Raw genomic sequence first — 18,263 nt, 5'->3', positions numbered from 1 at the left:
GTGGTATATTGGAGTATTTCTACTACGAGGATGAAGAGAGGAAGTGTTTGGGGAGGACTGTGACCCTAAGACTATTGTGGTAGAAGTTAGCAAGTGTCTCATCCAGATCTGGCACCAGTGTCTCTTTTTTGTTTATGGCCCTAGGACACAGGGGTCGGAGGAGGGATTCCATACTGAAAAGTTTGGTGCTGACTTACCATTCTGATCTGAGGAGCTCTAGAGCTTTGTGGCAAAGGCCCAAAAGGTACACGGGCCCAGCAGACACTGCATTATTTCATGTGCCTCACTGAGGTCCATGCAAACCAGTTCTGGCCATTAGACAGGAAGTGGGGGACTCAAAGGTCAGCGTCTAAGAAGGACATAGGACAGAATGAATAGAGAGTGGGCACAGGGGCAGTAGGGCAGCAGGCATGGGCAGTTTGAGGGGACCCATACTGGGAGAACTGCACTGAGGGCTCTCTGGGAGTCTGGACAGAGACAGCCTCACTGGCTTTCAGTCCAAACAAGACATAAATATCTGTAAAGTACCTGGTACTTGATACATTGTAGGTGCAGTATAAATATTTGATTTATTGTGTTTCTCTTTGCTTTAATTTATACAATCAGAGTTACCTTTCTAAAACACAGATAAAAGTATTCAATACATCATTTCTTTGTTTTAAACCACCAGTCACTACCTTTCCTTTACATCAGTTCTCAGATTCATGTACATTAGGATCACCTGGAGGGCTTTATAAAACACAGATTTCTAAGCCCCACCTCCAGGATTTCTGGTTCAGTAGATCTAGGGTGATGCCCAAGAATTGCATTTCCTAACAGGTTCCTAGCGCCGTGTTGATACTGATGGTCTGGTAATTGCACTTTGAAAGGTACTTTATCTCTGAATAAAGTCCCAACTCCTCAGCACCGTTAACAAGGACCTCCATAACTTGAGCTCAGATGTGAAGATGGGGAATTCTACCTCGGAGAGGCGACAATGCCAAGAGCACCATCCCCTCTCTGGTGTGTCACACCTGGATTACCCTCCCCTTTTGGCTAGGCAATATTTTATTCCCCTAAAATCTGGCTTAAAAGAGTGTGAAGGACTGTTTTGAGGGGAAAAGAAGGCAGTTAAGGCAAATGTAGCTTCACTAAATAGTACAGCATAACCTCAGGAAAGAAATGTGTGTTCAAGAGGGAGAGGGCCAAGACCCTTGCTGTTTAGTCTTTTTGGTACCCTTGGTGTGATGGATTTTGTAGCCAGGTCACACCTTCAAGTCCATTTTATTATCTGCTGGTGAAGTTGCTTTCTTCTTCTGTTACACTTTTAACAGAAGTTGCCCCACCCACTTACCACCAGAGGTAGGAGGTTATTGTACTGGGGAACATGTGTCCTGGGGGGTGTACCAGAATCATGTGGGGAGATTGGAAAAAAATACAGATTCCTACTGTAGACTTACCAGCTGAGAACCTCCAGAATGAGGCCTTAGAATCTGTATTTTAATTTAATTTTAATGCAATGTATTAGGTCTTAAAAAAATACAGAAAACTATTTTTTAAAAACCCATAAGAGGGGCTCCCCTGGTGGCACAGTGGTTAAGAATCCGCCTGCCAATGCAGGGGACACAGGTTCAATCCCTGGTCCGGGAAGATCCCACATGCCATAGAGCAACAAAGCCCGTGCACCGCAACTACTGAGCTTGTGCTCCAGAGCCCGTGAGCTACAACTCCTGAAGCCCGGGCGCCTAGAGCCCGTGCTCTGCAACAAGAGAAGCCACCGCAATAAGAAACCCGCGCACCACAACGAAGAGTAGCCCCCACTGACCGCAACTAGAGAAAGCCCGTGCACGGCAACAAAGACCCAACACAGCCAAAAATAAATAAATAAATAAAATAAATTAATTTTTTTAAAAGTTATAAAAAAAAGAAAAAATAAAACCCCATAACATTGGCCCATATTCCTCTACTCAGATAACCTATATTGGCATTAAGAATAGAAAAATGAACATATTGGAACATTAATATAGTAAAACCTTCCCTCCATCTTCTTCTCCTTAGTTCCTTTACTTAAAAGTAATCACTCATTGCTTTCCCCTGTTTTTATCTAGATAATATTCTGGGAATCTACTTTTTGGGGAAGAAATGTACATACTGAATGTAGAACTATTTTTATTACAATGTGAGGAGAACACTACAACATATCTATAAGTATCCCTCACTAGCTCCTTTTCCCTCATTTCCTTCTTAAATTGGGCACGCTGCAAAATCCATCCTCAGCCCTCTTCTTTCACCATCACCCAGGTGTGACAGCCCCTGTTCTGGAGAAACTAGGAGAGACCCATTCAAGCATTTAATTTGTGCCAAGATAGGTTGGTTTGGCTTAACCTTTGTGTGGTAATTGATACAATATGTATTTCTGCTCAGTTAGTGTTTATTGAGTGTGTCTTAGTCTGTTTGGGCTGCTGTAACAACATACCATGGACTAGGTAGCTTATAAACAACAGAAGTTTATTTCTCGCAGTTCTGGACTCTGGGAAGTCCAAGATCAGGATGTCAGCATGGTTGGTGAGGATCCTCTTCCCTGTTGCCAGCTTCTCATTGTATCCTGACATGGCCGAAGGGGCTAGGGAGCTCTGTGAGCCTTTTTATAAGAGCACTGATCCATTGGCAAAGACTCCACCCTCATGATCTAATCATCTTACCAAGGCTCTGCCTCCTAATGCTATAAACATTAGGCATTAGAATTTCAAAATATGAATTTTGGGAGGACACAAACATTCAGACCATAGCATAATGCTTTCAAAGTAGGCTAAGTAGTTTAAGAGATAGAAATGAATTAAGGTCTCCATCATGCCCTTTAGGGCATGTGTTATCAGATAAGCAAATAACTACTATGCCTGGAAGAAAGGAAGCTCTCACGGAGGTGTAAGAAATGTGCCCTGGGAAACTTCCCTGGTGGTGCAGTGTGGTTAAGAGTCCACCTGCCAATACAGGGGACACGGTTGGAGCCCTGGTCCAGGAAGATCCCACATGCTGCGGAGCAACTAACCCATGCGCCACAACTACTGAGCCTGCGCTCTAGAGCCTGCAAGCCACAACTATGGAAGCTCACGTGCTTAGAGCCTGTGCTCCGAAACAAGAGAAGCCACCGCAATGGGAAGCCTGTGCACCACAACGAAGAGTAGCCCCCGCTCACTGCAACTAGAGAAAGCCTGCGCGAAGCAACAAAGACCCAGCGCAGCCAAAAAGTAAATAAATAAACACATTATAAAAAACAGAAATGTGCCATGGGCGGCACAAAGATAACTGATTTGTGAGTTCTGATAGGCAAGTAGCATTCAAACTGGTCTTTGAAGGATAAAAAGTAAAATGGTAAATAAAGAGGGATGGGGGCCTTCCCTGGTGGCGCAGTGGTTGAGAGTCCGCCTGCCGATGCAGGGGACACGGGTTCGTGCCCCGGTCCGGGAAGATCCCACATGCCGCGGAGTGGCTCGGCCCGTGAGCCATGGCCGCTGAGCCTGCGCGTCCGGAGCCTGTGCTCCGCAATGGGAGAGGCCACAACAGTGAGAGGCCCGTGTACCGCAAAAAAAAAAAAAGAAAGAAAGAAAGAAAGAGGGATGGAAATGGGAGGTGAAATCCAGATCCAAGGAGGAGCATGAGTGAAAGTGTGGGGTGGGACCATGCTGTCATGGCAGGGGGCAGGGGTTTAAAAACATCATTTTAAAGAGTAGAGATTTTCAAATAGACAGTGGGAACTTTTTCTTTTTTTTTGGCCTTACGGCATGTGGGATCTTCCCCAAACAGGGCTTGAACCTGTGCCCCGTGCAGTGGAAGCGCGGAGTCTTAACCACTGGACTGCCAGGGAAGTCTCGACAATGGGAAGTTTTGAAAGTTGTTTTTTTTTTTTTTTCTTCCCCTCCTCCTGAAAGTTTTTGAGAAGAGATTTAACAGGAAAAGACTGATGTTTTGGAAAAATAACGCAATACTATTAATATTTATGAGCAACAGGGTCACAGAGAGAATTAAGTCCCAGAAAAAGAATATTTTGGAGCAACCAGCAATGGGATTATATTGATGTACAACATGGTCTTGCTCCCTCTTATTTTTTTTGTCCAGCAGAAGTGTGAGGGATGGATTTGGGTGGGGATCAACCAGTGGTGAATAGACCTGTTACTGCAGTACGGTAGTGAAAGTAAGAAAGGAGAGTAGGACATGAGAGACATCGCTAAGGTAGAGTCAGGACTTGTGACTAGAAGAAAACTAAAATAGATGATTTTTAAGATTTCTAGGCTAAGGGACCAGGTGAATATTAGGTATCATTCATTGAGATGGGAGAGCCGGAAAAGGAGCAGGCTTTAGGGTAGAGGTGGTCAGGGAGAGGGGTAGGAAGGTCGAAGCTTATTACTTTGCTGAGTTTGAGTTACACTGGGGATATTCAGATAGAGAGATTTAGCAGGCAGATGGTAACTCAGGTCTGGAGCTCATAAGAGAGGTCAGAGCCAGGCAGTACAGGTTTATAGCCACAGACCTACGAGGCAGATGAGATTGCCTGGAGGCAGTGGTTTTCAACACACATCAAAATCACCTGGAGGCCTTGTTAAAACTCACCGCAGGGCCTCATGCCTGGAGTTTCTGATTCAGTCTGGGATAGGCCCAGTAATTTGCAGCTCTAACAAACGCCCAGGTCGTGCTTATGCTGCTGGTCTGGAAGCACACTTGGAGAAGCATCAGCCTAAAGAAACATGTAGTGAAAGAAGAGGTCTGAGGGTGGGAATTGGGGCAGTGCCCAGCTTAAGGAGGAAGTGAAGGAAGAGGAGCTAGTGAGAGCTACTTATAGATATGTCTTAGTGTTCCCTTGCTTAGTAAGAAAAATAACTGTACATTACATGTGTACATTACGCACATATATTTGCACATAAAATATGCACATTTCAGGTATACAGTTAGATAAGAAGGATCAGAGGAGAACCTGGAGAAAGAGAGGATACTGTGAATCCCAGAAATCTGGTCTTTTTTGAGGAATCCCTCTCACTCTGTTTAATCCCTGAATGGCTTTCATTTGGGTGTCATCCATTTCCTACAGGTCTCAGTAGCTAGTCCTTTCATTAACTGATCGGTTTAACCCATTCCTGGAATAGAAAAGTCAGACCCAGTTTATAATCTGAGATTTCATGTGAGTTGCTTCTAAAAATTGAAATAGATTTTAATTTTCTTATTAGGAGGAAAATAAAAATAATATTGGTGACAATAACTCAGTAAAGGTTGGGGTAGTATATTTTTGTTAATTGGGTTGAGTCGTTTCTATACACAGTCTTGTTCTGAGGGGTAAGCTACAGCTGGCCAGCAATATGCACATAGAAGACTCAAATGAACAAAATCACACTGTGGGGAACTTGCTCATTAAGGTAAACGTTTTAAAAGCCCTGCTGATAAAAATATTGGAAATTATAGAAATTAGTTTTTAAAAATATCTGTAGTTTCATATTTGAGAAATAAAACCACTATGAAGATTTAGGTATATTTCTTTCTAGTCTTATATATTTTGTAGGGGAAGAAAATTTCTTTTTTTTTCTTTTTACTACACTCTTAGGTTCTCTGGCTGGGGCCCTATAAATTGGACTGACAGAAGATAAATTACCAAGAGGAAAGCAACCACATTTATTTAAGTTTTATGTGACTTGGGAGCCTTCATAAGGGAATGAAGACCTGAAGAAACAGTTTAAACCTGAGTGTTTTTATTCTAGATTTGATGAAGAGTGGATAGTTATGGACAAAGAAGTATGAGCTAAGGGTAGTAAACTGGGGGAAACTTAGCAAGCCCTGTTTATTGGGATTCTTCTTGGTGCTCCTCTGTCTTCAGAGATAAGGACGCTACTTTCTTCCAGGTATAAGGATGGCACCTCTCACGTGATGGTCTTATCACCTGTTTCAGGGGAGATGGGGTAGGTCTGAGAGTCCTTTCCGTATCTGTCATTTCTCAAATTCCTTTAGCTTAAAGTATTCAATATGTCATGGAGCCATATTTGGGGGCAGCATGCTCTGAACTCCATCAGTATTTTAAAAACTTAAATCAAATAATTGATTTAATTTTATATCATGCTTTTTTCCACTAAATATTATAATGTGGTCATTAAGTATCTTTTGGAAACCTCATTTTTTATTGGCAGCACTGCATTCTAGTTTATGGTTGTATTATAATTTAACTATTGCCTCCAGTTGTTTCCTTTTTAAAATTTATTCTAATCAAAATAAAGTGAGGTAAAAATTAATGTTCTTTTTTGTATGATAGAGAATTTCTACTAAAATGTCATAAACAAATTAATTTTTGGCAACATTCTCCTTGCTGTTTAGATATTTAGATGATATCTCATCTGAGTTAATGGATGTATCTAGTGCTTAAATACGCTCATCAGTTTTATTTTCCTCAACTTCTTTCATTTTGTTGACATGAATCACCTGCTTGAGACATTTTTTTGCTAATTGTATGTGTGTAACTTTTAACAATACCCATTAGCAAATATGTATTAAACTCTGTGTATCAAGAAATATTAGGTGTTATGGGAAGTTATAGAGATAAGTAAAATGGGGCCTCTGGTCTCAGAGAGATCATATGTAGTAAGGCAAAAATAAAAAAAGAGTATAAATGATAATCAAATTTAGTTTATTGATCAACCACTCTCTGATCTACAGTTCCAAATGAAAGGAAAGAAGTCGTTAGGCAGTAGAAATTACATGTACATTTCTTCCCTTCTGTAGTGTTAGGAAAAAAAGACCGTTGTGTTAAATATGCACGTTGATTATAAAATGCATCCCTATTTCAGAAACATTAGATGTGTAAAGATATATAGTTCAGAATTAAGACATTCTAATTTATATGTATGTATCTGATATCTATCAGATATATATCTACCCACCTATTATCTATCTGTGTTTCAGCTTTTGATGTATATTTCTTTTCCTTTTATATTACTTAAGAGAGTCTCTTATTCTAGGGCTATTCTTGTGGTCCTTTAACTGCTCAACCTGCCTCCAGTCACTTCTGATCTTGCTTATTACTTCCAGACGAATATTCCCAATCTCCAACACTCATCAGAATGTAGTGAAAACAGTCTATGCTGGCCCTGGGGCTACAGCTACAGCTGATTCTGGGATTGTCAAGACAGTTGATCTCTGTGCTGGCTACAAACAAGACCAGGGTCCTGCTGATAATAACAGTAAGACTTTGAAGAGCCAATCAGGGTGGCTGTCACCCGCCCTTCTCTTTTCTGTGGTTGTTGGTATTTGATAGCTCAACAGATGAGGTATGGAGAAAATCACACTGGATATAGTATACCAGAGTTTGAGCCCCATCTTTGTTACCTATCTTGGTTTTTTTAGTGAAGTCCCAGGTAGTCTTAAACAGCTTTTGTAAATCAGGATAATAATTATTCTAGCCAGACCTTGAAGTAGCAGGGTGCTGACAAAATTTAACTTATTCATGAAATAATGTATCCTTTTAAAAGCAGTTTCATACACATAGCTGATTTCTTCTTTACTATGCTACTTCAAGGTCTGGCTGAACACAAATCCTGAAATATTATGACTTCCAACCAACTGCAATGTCAACAAACATCTGTGGAGGATACAATGAGACCTGGTAGTGCTAAGGTCTGGGAAGACAAGGGTAAATAGAACACACAGTTCCTTTCCTTGAGAGGTCGGTAGGTTCCTTTCCTCTGAAAGCAGGTCCCTGTACCTTGCTTACCCCCTTGCAATAACTATGTCATGGAACCAAATCTTTGAGAACTGATGCCAGACTGCAATGGGATTGGCTAGCTAAATTATTCTTATTTGTGTTTGGGGGGTGGGAGCATGATGAGAGAGTGGCTTGACTATCAGATAACCAACCCACACACCATTGCCTGGAGCTGCATTTGTTGCTTTGCTAATTTTTCTTTTGTATGGGGAAATTGAATTTATAACAGCTTCCAACTTCTCATCACCTTTTTCCGGCACTTACCACTTATTATTACCACTGATTTCTGACTTGCTGAGTTAGCTTAAATTGCCTGTTCTTTACATCAAATTGAACCTCTAGGGAAATCTAGTTTGTACCAAAGTGGTCAGAAATGAAAGCCTGCTTCTGTGCAAGGTTTCTACATCACCATTCAGTTTGTGTGATATGCAACTTCCATTTATCAATGCTGTCTTCTCGGACTGTGGAAACACTCTCTGGGTGAGGTTCTGGTGTATTTTCAATAGCTACACACATCTTATAATATAAATGTGGAATAAGTAAGTGATTTTTTTTTTTTGATAATTCTGCATTTTCTTTAAAAATCAGTCACCTTATTCTTACTGACAATGCAGTATAGTAGTATATAGATTTCTCATTTTCTTCTCATTTACTCACATAATTATCTTAATTTTACAAATGTATGAGAGACAGTCTCAGATTTTATCACCAGATTTAGCATTTTTCTCAAAGTCTTGGAGAGTGAAATACTCTACATGACTGTTTTACATAAGCATTTATACATATTTTAATTTCAGACCTTTTCACAATTATTTTATCAGACAATCTTCTCTTGCTTTCACCTGAACATAATCTTAAAATCGGATTATGGAGGAAAATAAAAAATTTATGGTAGAGCTTGACTTTTTGTTTTCCCAGAAAAAGGGATTTATTGCAGTGCATCTTTCAAGGTTTTCTTTCTCCCAGGAACTCTGCCAGAAGACAGCATCCTGCTCCCAGAGGCCCCTCTCTGCTGCACCCAGTCATTAGAAGTCAGTGAAAACTCTGCAGTTGGAAGGCCCATTAGCCTCAGAGAGGCTGGCAGGAAATGAATTTGCTTGTGCATCTCCAGTCAAGGACAATGCCATTAAGGGTTGCAAAACTACAATATCTCAGAATAAAGATTTTCAAATTCTATTACTGGCGCACCATTGAGACACTTTCATTTCATTTCGACTCAGGGCTGGAAACCCAAGTAAGGAAGCACAGTAGTTAAGGTAGAATACAATTATAATAATGAAAAATACAAGTAAATTCTAAAAGCGAATCTCTATATTGAGTTAGCTGGAGAATAGATCTCTGGCTGTTTGCTATACTTTAATGACCATAGTTGAATCTGTTTTTAATTTTCAGTGGTATTTCCTTTCTAAAAATGCTGTTTGTTGGTAATGCCTTGAAAGACTACCCTGGCATATTTCTGACTTCCATTCTCACTGCCAGTGGTAACAAACAGTATTTTATATTTTCTTTTAGAAATAATGAAAAGCACCTAAATTGTCTAAAAAGTAGAAATAGGCTCATATCATTCATCACTGTAATGTTAATTTAAAAATGAAAAATTACTGTGAAAGAGACTGTCAACCATTTGTAAGATATAACCCTATTTGGATCCTGATTTGAAAACATTTGTAAAAAACACACAAAAAGATGGAAAACTCAACATTCTATTTCTTCTTCCAAGTGCTGGCTGGTTACATGGGAATGTTCACTTTGTAAAAATTCAGCAAGCTGTGTACTTATAAATACTGCAAAACAAAATTTACTTAAGTATTTATGAGACAAGCAAGGAAATTGAAGCAGCAACTAGATATTTGATAATATTAAGGAATCGTTAATTCTTAAAATGTAATGGTATTTTTGGTTATGTTTCTAGAAATCCTTATGTTTTAAAGACATAAAAATGTATCTATGGATGAAATCTAGGATTCCCTTCAAAATAATCTAATGTGCGTTTCTGGGAATGGGGGTAGAAGTGAAACATTGGCCATGCTTTGCTAATTATTAAAGCAAAGTGATTGGCACATTTGGGCTTATTATACTAGTCTCCTTGTTTTTGTTTATATTTACAGTTTTCCATAATAATAAGTGAAAAAAATAAGTGAAAAATATTTTCATGAAATATTACAGCTGTACAAAAGGCTATAGAATATAATAGTAGCTGAATCAAATAGTGCTTACCCATGTGCCAGGTACTGTTTAAGTGCTTAATATATATTCACTTATTTGATTTTCATGGTACCCCTGTGAGATATGTTTCATTATTATCCCCATTTTACAGATAAAGAAATTAGGTTAAATAACTTGTCTTGGGTCATAGAGCTAAATAATGGTGGATCCACGTGGGTTCCTATGAACCCATGTGTATCTTCCTCTTAGCTTAAAAAGTAAAACCTACTTAACATAGTCAAAGACCACTTACAGGTGAGGTTGAACGATATATGACATTGTTGTTTTTGTAGGTCAAAAATGGTGGAACATTGGCACTATCATGTGGTTTAACCCAATACCTTGTCCCAATTATATTGTTCCTCCTAATCCCCATGCATTTCTTTGTACTCTTAATTCATATATATGTGTCCCTAACAGTAGGTAGAATTGTTTCTCATGTTTTAAAATGTCATATAAATGATATAATATTGTTAGTATTTTAGCAATTTGCATTTTGCCCTCAATTTATGTTTATGAGATACATTTATGTTGATATGTTTTATAAATATATTGTGGTATACTCATACTCTGGCATAGTACACAATTGAAAATACATGAACTTGGGCTTCCCTGGTGGCGCAGTGGTTGAGAGTCCGCCTGCCGATGCAGGGGACACGGGTTCATGCCCCGGTCCAGGAAGATCGCACATGCCGCCTGAGCGACTGGGCCCGTGAGTCATGGCCGCTGAGCCTGCGCGTCCGGAGCCTGTGCTCCGCAACGGGAGAGGCCACAACAGTGAGAGGCCCCTGTACCGCAAAAAATAAAAACAAAAACAAAATACATGGACTAAAGCTAAACTTTTCATTTTAACTTGTTTTCGGTGTCACTTATTATTCTTTGGTGGGCTTTCTATCTCACAAATATTGGGCTACCTCATTCCTTTTCATTAGCTGCATAGTATCCATTCATTGTATTGGGTAGACTAATTATTTAACCAGCTCCCTACTGATAGACATTTAGGCTGTTTCTAGCCTTTTGTTATGACAAGCACTCTCCTACAAATATATAGGGCATAGTCGTATGAGTGTGTTCAAAGGATAAACACCTATCAACAATGGCAATTTATAAATTTTACAGTTAGTGGATAAAAACACCACCTTAAACTTCTGTTGCTTCTCAAACGTATTTGATTGGATTTTATTTGGTCTTTCCTGAAAATATTCCAGATGGTTCACACTGATTGTCATGACAGGCTGTATTTCATCTGTTCTCACAGAAAAATATAGCCCCCCTTAAGAGCAACTTTAAGAGTGTGTGGATAGACAAAGCAGATAATGTGGTTGAGCTGGAAAATTTTACTCAGTTTGATACTGTGGCCAATAACATAAAAAAGAGGGAAAGAACCAGAAATAGGAGAGAGGGAGTCTTCACAAAATAATATATTATCTTATAGAAATAACCCCAGTGTAGCTTTGGTGAAACAGCTGCTTGCTCTTGAGAGAACTCCATCTTCAAGAGTCTATGGGTTGTGGGGGACTTTTCTGGTGGCGCAGTGGTTAAAGAATCTGCTTGCCAATGCAGGGGACTCGGGTTCGAGCCCTGTTCTGGGAAGATCCCGCATGTTGTGGGGCAACTAAGCCCGTGCGCCACAACTACTGAGCCTGCGCTCTAGAGCCTGCGAGCCACAACTACTGAGCCTGTGTGCCCCAACTACTGAAGCCGGTATGCCTAGAACCCGTACTCCGCAACAAGAGACGCCACTGCAATGAGGAGCCCGCGCACTGCAACAAAGAGTAGCCCGCTGCTCACCGCAACTAGAGAAAGCCATTGCGCAGCAACGAAGACCCAGTGCAGCCATAAAGAAAGAAGAAAGAAAGAGTCTATGGTGGGCTGTGGATGTAAATGATGGAAGAGTTTGTACATCTGGATCGTTGGTGGGAGTATTTATCCATTTTTACTGCCCACTCTCTCACGATTATTTTGCTACCTCTCCTTGATACCTAATATATCTTTAGCCTTTCTGGTGACCTTTTGAGGCCCTTGGAATTAGTGACCCTTTCTTACATAAAACCTGAAAAGACACAGGGAAGCCTGAGCTTCAATAATGAACACTGAGCATACCAAGGTGAATCTTCTTTGCCAGGCTGCCGTGGCCCTTGTGCTCTTGGTACACACATTTGTAGAAAGAGGTAAGAGGTGCTGGAATGACTTTGGAAAATAAATCATTACCAGTCGGTGTTGTTTTTTAACTGTAAGCTTTTCTCTTTTTCCCACGTTAGCAATACTTAGTAGTCAATGTTCCTGCACTGTAGGTAGATTCTTAGTTGAGATTATCTTGGAAAACTGGATACTTGCTTTTTTTTTCCTCTGAATATTAAAGGTTTCAGCTGCCTTCACTTCAGACAGAGTCAAAGAAGATATTTCAATTAAAGAATTATGGTTAAAAAAATTTTTAAAGCATACTACTAGACACAGGAAAGAACATTTTAGCATCTTACTCCTTTAAACTTTCTTGCTATTTATGCTTTGCTTTAAAAAATCGTTATAAAGCAGACCCAGTTATTATGCATTACCAATTGGAACCATAAAGCCTTTAATATTTAAATTCAACTACAAGAAAAATCAATCTTATTTTGAGATAGCCTATAAATTTTTTACAATGTTGACCAAAATATTTTGGCTTGCAAAATCCATTCTTCACTGTGTGTAAGAAAATATGGCAATATGAGATTTGGATGTAGATGTACATCTTTTTTTTAAAGGTTTATTTTTTAGAGCAGTTTTGGATTCACAACAAAATTGATAGGAAGATACAGAGGTTTTCCATATACCCTTTGCCTCAACATGTGCATAGCCTCCCCCATAATTTTTTTTTTTTTTTTTTTGACTACACCGTGTGTCTTGTGGGATCTTAGTTCCCCGACCAGGGATTGAATCTGGGCCCTCGGCAGTGAGAGCACCGAGTCCTAACCACTGGCCAACCAGAGAATTCCCACCTCCCCCATAATTAACATCACTCACCAGATTGGTACATTTGTTACCAAGGATGAATTTCCATTGACACATCGTTATTACCTAAAGTCCATAGCTTACTTTAGGGTTCACTGTGTTATATGTTCTAATTCTATGAGTTTGTACAAATGCATAATGACATATAATAATATGTCATTATAATATCATACAGAGTATTTTCACTGTTCTAAAACCCTTCTATGCTCTGTCTCTTCACCCCCACCCCCATTTCTAGCAACTGTTGATCTTTTCATTGTTTCCATATTTCTGCCTTTTCCAGAATATCATATAGTTGGAATCATACAACATGTAGCTTTCTCAGATTGGCTTCTTTTACTTAGAAATATGCATTTAAGTTTCCTCCATGTCTTTTCATAGCTTGATAACTCATTTCTTTTTAGTGCTAAGTAACATTCCATTGTCTGGATGTACCAGAGTTTATCCATTCCTCAACTGAAGGACATATTGGTTGCTTCTAAGTTTTGGCAATTATGAATAAAGGTTCTATAAACATCTGTGTGCACGTTTTTGTGTGGACATGTTTTCAACTCCTTTGGGTAAATACAAAGGAGCACGATTACTGGATTGTAAGATAAGAATATGTTTAATTTTTTAATACAGTTGCCAAACTGTCTTCCAAAGTGGCTGTACCATTTTGCATTTCTGTCAGAAATGAATGAGAGTTGCTGTTGCTATACATCCTTGCCAGTGTTTGATGTTGGCCAATCTGATAGGTGTGTTGTGGTATCCCATTGTTTTAATTTGCATTCCCTTGGTGACGTATGTTGTAGAGCATCTTTTCACATGCTTATTTGCCATCTGTATATCTTCTTTGGTGAGATGTCTGTTAAGGCCTTTGGCCTATTTTTTAATATGGTTGCTTTCTTATTATTGAGTTTTAAAAGTTCTTTGTATATTTTGGATAACAATCCTTTTTCAGATGTGTCTTTTACAAATATTTTTTTCCAGTCTGTGGCTTGTCTTCTAATTCTCTTGACATTGTCTTTTGCAGAGCAGATGCTTTAATTTTAATGAAGTCTAGCTTATCAATTATTTCTTTCATGGATCATGCCTTTGGTGGTGTTGTTCCCAAGGTTATCTGGGAGTTTATCTTCTTGGAGCTTTATAGTTCTTGCATTTTACATTTAGGCCTATGATCCATTTTTAGTTAACTTTTGTGAAGGTGTAAGGTCTATGTCTAGATTCGTTTTTTTGCACATGGATGTCCAGTTATTGCAGCACCATTTGTTGAAGAGACTACCTTTGTTCCATTGTATTGCCTTTGCTCCTTTGTCAAAGATCAGTTGACTATATTTATGGGAGTTTATTTCTGTGACCTCTGTTCTGTTCCATTGATCTATTTATCTGTTCTTTCACGAATACCATACTGTCTTGATCACTGCCATTTTATAGTAAGTCTTGAAGTTGAGTAGCATCAGTCCTCCAACTTTGTTATTCTACTTCAATATTGTGTTGGCTACTCTGGGTCTTTTGCCTCTGTGTACAAACTTTATTTATTATTTTTTTAAAAGATTTTTTTGATGTGGACCATTTTTAAAGTCTTTATTGACTTTGTTACCATATTGCGTTTGTTTTCTATATTTTTAGTTTCTTTTGTTGCAAGGCATGTGGGATCTTAGCTCCTCGAACAGGAATCAAACCGACACCCTCTGCATTGGAAGGTGAAGTCTTAACCACTGGACCGCCAAGGAAGTCCTCAAACTTTAGAATCAGCTTGTCTGTATCCATAAAATAACTTGCTAGGATCTTGACTGGGATTGCATTGAATCAGTTGATCAAGTTGGGAAGAACTGACATCTTGACAATATTGAGTCTCCCTATCCATGAAGATGCAGTATCTCCCCATTGATTTAGTTCTTTTATTTCATTAATCAGAGGTTTGCTCTTATAGATCTTATTTTGTTAGAATTATACCTAAGTATTTTTTTTGACATTCCATTGCCAATGCAGGATTGTTATTGTTTGCAATAACAATGCAAATGTTATTGTGTTTTGAATTTCAAATTCCACTTGTTCATTGTTAGTACGTAGAAAACAATTGACTTTTATGTATTAACTTTGTATCCTGCAACCTTGCTATAATTACTTATTAGCTTTAGGAGTTTGTTTGATCCTTTTGTTTTTTCACATAGATGATCATGTCATCTGCAAACAAAGACAGTTTTATGTCTTCCTTCCCAATCTGCCTGTGTACCTTCTATTTCCTTTTCTGGCCTTACTGCATTAACAAGGACTTCCATTATAATGCTGCAAAGAAGTGGTGAGAGGGGAATGTCCTTTCCATATACCTGATCTTAGTGGGAGATGTACATCTTTTTTGTGTGTGAAAAAAAGATTTAGAGAGCATCTTATTATGTCAACACACTACTAGATTTTTAAATACCTTTGGTTATCTGTGACAAATAGATATAAAATCAAACATTGTTATTTATGCTATTCAAGTCACATCTCTCTCTTAGCACACTCTAGCACTGGGCATGGCCTGGAGTCGAAGCATCAGGTGTGGGTAGGTGACCTTCATGGAGCCTCACATGGCAAAGAGGATGAGGAAGGTGACCATCAAACAGAAGAGCCCCATAGACTCAGACAGGGCAAAGCCCAGAATGGCGTAGGAGAAGAGCTGCTGCTTCAGAGATGGGTTCCTGGCATAGCCAATGATCTAGCTGCCAAACACTGTGCCAATGCCGGCCCCTGAACCAGACACACCAACTGCGGCGGCTCCAGCGCCGATAACCTTGGCCTCTGTGTCAGGGTCCCGGGAGACAACACTGATCCGGAACTCCCGCCTGGCCACGGGGAGTGGGACTCTGCTGTAGGAAGGCTGTTCAGATGGGACCTCTGGCCTCCTCAGGAAGGAGGCAGACACAGGCCTGATCAGACCCCTAGTACAAGAGCAGATCAGAGCAGGAGGAGTGAGTAGTGCCCCGGTGGTCTGCGTTTGTTCAGTCTGCACTCCCACTGCCCCGCTGCCCCTGCTCGGCCCACAGTGCTCGCCCGGCTTGAGGTGACTGACTCCTCAAGTCACATATATCTCTTGCAAATTAATTTATTTCAGTCTCGACTGGTAGGCACTCTTCTGTTTTTTTTTTAAAGTTTTGCCGAATGTGCAATGGCAAAGTGAAAGTAAGATTACATAAAAAAGAAAGAAAAATATAGCTAGTATTCAAAGTTCTTCACAAGTGAAGACCTTAATCTACTGTCCTGAATTTACCTTTTGCTGTCCCCTGGATAAACCCTTCATCAGGGTAGACCTGTGTATTGCCTGTTCCTAAAATATATTGCACTAGGCTTTTTGTTGTTGTAAGGAGGAGATTCATTCAGGTAATCGTAAGATAAAAGGGGTTTATTGTAAATACCAAGGACCTAGACTTTGTTTTCTGATGTCTTTCTGGGTGATTGCTCTCTATTTTTCTCCCCCCTGTTCAATCTTCTCTGCATTCTCCAGTATAAATTCTGGAGGGAGGGCTTCCCTGGTGGCGCAGTGGTTGAGAGTCCGCCTGCGGATGCAGGGAACACGGGTTCGTGCCCCGGTCCGGGAAGATCCCACATGCCGTGGAGCGCCTGGGCCCGTGAGCCATGGCTGCTGAGCCTGCGCGTCCAGAGCCTGTGCTCTGCAACGGGAGAGGCCACAGCGGTGAGAAGCCCACGTACCACACACACACAAAAAAATTCTGGAGGGAGATAGTCGGATTGGACTAATTTCCACTGCTCCAGTAGGAAGAGTCCTTTGAATTGGGCCACCCCATGAGTCAAGACTGTGGAGTTGCTGCCCTTGGGTCAGGCCCACTCTGGTTTACTCAGTGGCCATTTCTGAGTAAAGAAAAAGTAGCACCACTGTCATGGGTAGGCAGTTTCAGTGAGAAGAATGAGATTTTCTGTGTGACCCTGGGACTGCTATGTCCAAGACGTGTCTAAGGTGTTTCTACCTCTCTGCCTTTGTTGACACTTACTCTCTTATCCATAGGGCGTTCCCTATGAATTTACACATATTCTGATTTTACCAAGCTGAAATATTAATGATTAGGTAGGCAAAGCCTGCCCCAAATATTGCAGTCTACTGATATCTTCCATCTTTGAGTTTTTAGCGGATCATCACAGAGCACAGTGATGATTTGAGACCAAGGAAGTGAAGGGCCTAGAGAGGAATGACTTTTTCAACAGTCTGTAAGAATGCAAAAATAAAAATATTTATTAAATTTGGAGTTGAATTTATTCTGGGCTTGGAGGTGCAGGGAGAAGCAACATGCACTAACACGGACAACAAAGATTACTGAATTCTTTAGATCGTGCCAATGATTTACTCTGGTGTATGTGGTTTACGTCCCCTATCTCCTTTATACTGTAGTAAATCTGTGCTCTTTTATTTATTTTTTAATTAAAGTATAGTTGCTTTACAATATTGTGTTAGTTTCAAGTGTACAGCAAAGCAGTTTGGTTATACATATATATGTATATATTTATATTCTTTTTTATTTTTTACATTATAGTTTATTATAAGATATGGAATACGATTCCCTGTGCTCTACAGCAAATTCTTGTTGTTTATTTTATATGGTAGTTTGTATCTACTAATCCCATACTCCCAATTTATCCCTTCCCTCCTTCCCCTTTGGTAACCATAAGTTTGTTTTCTGTCTGTGAGTCTGTTTTTGTTTTGTAAATAAGTTCATTTGTACTGTTTTTTAGATTCCACTTATAAGTGATATCATATGGTATTCGTCTTTCTCTGTCTGACTTACATCACTTAGTGTGATAATCTCTAGGTCCAACCACATTGCTGCAAATGGCATTAGTAAATCTGTGCTTTTGATCTCTGTGTTGTGGACCACAGCAGTTAGTATTCAAAGTAATTTTTTGACAATTCAGATATGACATATTTACAAGAAAAGCACAGCAGTTGGAATAAGCTAGAGAAAAAGAAAAAAGGGATGCGAGAGGACATGAACCAAAAGGTGCAGGACTTGAAGGCAAAAATCTCCCTCTCGGCACTTCCCTGGTGGCGCAGTGGTTAAGAACCCGCCTACCAATGCAGGGGACATGGGTTCGAGCCCTGGTCTGGGAAGATCCCACATGCCATGGAGCAACTAAGCCCGTGTGCCACAACTACTGAGCCTGTGCTCTAGAGCCTGCAAGCCACAACTACTGAAGCCTGCGTGCTTAGAGCCTGTGCTCCAAAACAAGAGGAGCCACCACAATGAGAAGCCCGTGCACCACAACGAAGAGTAACCCCCCACTCACTGCAACTAGAGAAAGCCTGCACGCAGCAACGAAGACCCAACGCAGCCAAAAAAAAAAAAAAAAAAAAAAAAAAATCTCCCTCTCTTTGGTC

The 18,263-nt window shown here is 39.9% G+C and overlaps 1 protein-coding gene and 1 pseudogene across 2 annotated transcripts in view; one reads left to right on the top strand and one right to left on the bottom strand.

The window, feature by feature from the left end:
- Positions 1 to 18,263, top strand: part of ANK2 (ankyrin 2) — a 680,317-nt gene that overhangs the window by 65,856 nt on the left and 596,198 nt on the right. The window lies entirely within an intron of this gene.
- LOC307186043 (ATP synthase F(0) complex subunit C1, mitochondrial-like) overlaps positions 15,395 to 18,263 on the bottom strand; it is a 64,612-nt pseudogene continuing 61,743 nt past the window's right edge. The window contains exon 2 of the transcript in view: positions 15,395 to 15,942. The product of the transcript in view is annotated as an ATP synthase F(0) complex subunit C1, mitochondrial-like (transcript). The remainder of the gene's footprint in view (positions 15,943 to 18,263) is intronic.

Source organism: Stenella coeruleoalba, assembly GCF_951394435.1.
Source record: "Stenella coeruleoalba genome assembly, chromosome: 4".
NCBI lineage: Eukaryota > Metazoa > Chordata > Mammalia > Artiodactyla > Delphinidae > Stenella > Stenella coeruleoalba.
The sequence above is the reverse complement of the archived record's forward strand: the minus strand, read 5'-3'. Positions and strand labels throughout refer to the sequence as shown.